This window comes from Homarus americanus, unplaced genomic scaffold, assembly GCF_018991925.1.
Source record: "Homarus americanus isolate GMGI-L3 unplaced genomic scaffold, GMGI_Hamer_2.0 scaffold19065, whole genome shotgun sequence".
NCBI lineage: Eukaryota > Metazoa > Arthropoda > Malacostraca > Decapoda > Nephropidae > Homarus > Homarus americanus.
The window spans coordinates 1,018,289-1,021,513 of record NW_024757463.1 but is presented as its reverse complement, the minus strand read 5'-3'; positions in this window follow the sequence as shown (position 1 = coordinate 1,021,513).

The following is a 3,225-nucleotide window of genomic DNA, read 5'->3' as shown; positions in this document are numbered from 1 at the left end:
AGAGAGAGAGAGAGAGAGAGAGAGAGACGTCAGACAGAGAGAAAGATAGAGAGAGAGAGACACATAGAGAAAGAAAGAGAGAAGAGAGAGAGAGAGAGAGAGAGAGACCCGAAAAAGCCTGAATTTCCGCTGAGTCATCTTTGTTGTTCCTCGCCAGCTGATACCATCATGTTGTCACCTTTGAAGAACGACTTTTTATTATTATTATCGTTCTTATCGTCGTTGTGGACCATCTTGTACCTTCTTGAGATAATAACGAAGGTAAATAGACAATAATTGAATGTTTGTGTAGTAGGGAAATATGTAATAATTGACGAGATATGAAGGAAAATAGGAAGTGAATGGTGTATTATTGAAGCCAGTTGACTTGGACCTCTTCTTCTTCTACATTGTCTCATATTTCTCAAACGTCTCCTCTTCTCTCCTCCCCCTCTTCCTTCCCTCCTCCCCTCTTCCTCTTCCTCCTCCTCCTCCTCCTCCTCCTCCTCCTTCCTCGTCTTTGAGCTAAGTGTTCCTGTCACGTTTGTTGACATTGGATGAAGCAACACGTTCGGCGCCTCGGGTGGTAAAGAGAAGAGAGAGAGAGAGAGAAGAGAAGAGAGAGAGAGAGAGAGAGAGAAGAGAGAGAGAGCGAGCGAGCATTTCTAAATTTACATATGAGTCAAATCATTAATAAACTATCAATTAACACAAGGGTATTATTATTATTATTATTATTATTATTATTATTATTATTATTATTATTATTATTATTAGGACTAAATAAATCATTGCGCGCCAAATATTATTATTGTTTTGCGCGCCAAATTTTTCACGAGTCAATATTTTTTGTTTCTTATTTACGCCAAATCATTCACTTGACGCTAATATTTCTTTCTCTTAAATGCTCTTACTAATTGGTTTGTTATTGTTGTTAAGTGAGTGACATTAATGTTTGTTTTGTCTGTGATAGAGATTACGCCTCACTTAAAACTCACTTACATATGATAATTAAGTAAGCCTTTAAGTGGAATAGACGGGTTTAATTTTAAGTATAAGTAAGTATTTAGCAACGTCTTATTATTATTAAAACTACCGTACGCATCCCAACAAAAACTACCGTACGCAACCCAACAAAAACTACCGTATTCTCAAAACAAACTATCGTACGCAACCCAATAATAGTTATACTTCAATCGTACTCAAGAATCCATCCTCCAGAGTACTCACAAGGGATAGAGGATGCGCCTGAGTCCTTCCCTCTCCTTCATCTTGCAATATGGCCCTAAGATGAGCTATGTAGGATGTGGCCAGACGCAGTGTGTCGAGTTTGGACAGTTTCGTATCGGCAGGAACCCAGGGAAGAGTCGTTTTAAGACGGGAGAAGGCTCTGTAGGGGTTAACAATATGGTAATCATGAGTACATTCCTTATGTCTGAGGGTTGGCGACCACAGTCCACCTTTAATATTTTTTTTTGGGGTGTTTTAAGTAATTTGGGGTATTTATTTTAGTGCCTTTCTTGGCCCTTGTACCTTGGCCTTCCTATACCCTGGCCTCATCTGGCCCCTCACTGGCCATTCTACCATTAATATCTCTACCATTATCCATCTAGTCTCTGTAGTAGTAATAGTAGTAGTAGTAATAGTAGTAGTAGTAGTAGTAGTAGTAGTAGTAGTAGTAGTAGTAGCCTCAGTTAAATAACATTCATTCATACTTAATTTAACAAAACACTGTCTTAACGCACTCTAGGTAGAATTTAACCAGATATTTAAACTAGATTCTGTTTATGTTAAAAGTGTGTCAATGCACTTTACTTGATTCTGTTACCAAAGACCTAAAATAAGTGTTTCAACGCACTTTACTTGGGATCGTGGACATAGTATTGAAGTGTGTTCATTTTTTTGCACTCTAAGCTGTTAAATAATATAATTAAAAGTGTGTTACTCATTATTGAAGTGTGTTACCGAATAATTGAGGTGGTTATCACATTTTTACTGAGTGCGTTAATGCCTTGCTAAGTGTGTTGAGGCACTTCAGTGTGTTTTTTATGCAGTATTGAGTGCGTGAGTGAATTTATAATGTGTTTAATTATTATTGAAGTGTGTTAATACATTCTGAAGTGTGTTAATACATTCTGAAGTGTGTTAATACATTTTGAAGTGCGTTAATACATTCTTAAGTGCGTTAATACAATCTGAAGTGTGTTACAGCATTCTGAAGTGTGTTACAGCATTCTGAAGTGCGTTAATACAATCTGAAGTGTGTTACAGCATTCTGAAGTGTGTTAATACATTCTGAAGTGTGTTACAGCATTCTGAAGTGTGTTAATACAATCTGAGGTGTGTTACAGCATTCTGAAGTGTGTTACAGCATTATGAAGTGCGTTAATACATTCTTAAGTGCGTTAATACAATCTGAAGTGTGTTACAGCATTCTGAAGTGTGTTAATACATTCTGAAGTGCGTTAATACATTCTGAAGTGTGTTAATACATTCTGAAGTGTGTTACAGCATTCTGAAGTGCGTTAATACAATCTGAAGTGTGTTACAGCATTCTGAAGTGTGTTACAGCATTATGAAGTGCGTTAATACATTCTTAAGTGCGTTAATACAATCTGAAGTGTGTTACAGCATTCTGAAGTGTGTTAATACATTCTGAAGTGTGTTAATACATTCTGAAGTGTGTTAATACATTCTGAAGTGTGTTACAGCATTCTGAAGTGCGTTAATACATTCTTAAGTGCGTTAATACAATCTGAAGTGTGTTACAGCATTCTGAAGTGTGTTAATACATTCTGAAGTGTGTTAGTACATTCTGAAGTGTGTTAATACATTCTGAAGTGTGTTACAGCATTATGAAGTGTGTTGCTGCATTCTAAAGTGCGTTAACGCATTGAGATAGCCACCTCCCATGCGTAACATCAAGCAAGCGTTAATCTGACATCGATAAGAACGCACTCACGCACTTTCCTGAACTGACAACTCACAAACACACGCAATAGAGTGTGTTTGAACGCACCTTGATAGTATTCTCATCCTTGCCCTCTCGCGTGCGTTCGCTGCGTTGCGTTGGATAGGTTTCTCACGCACTTTTCCTCCCTCAACGCACTCCTTTCTTCGTCTCGGCATCCTGATGAAACACACTCAGATTATAACAATAATAATAACAACAATAATGATAATAATAATAATAATAATAATAATAATAATTAATAATAATAATAATAATAATAATAATAATTGTTA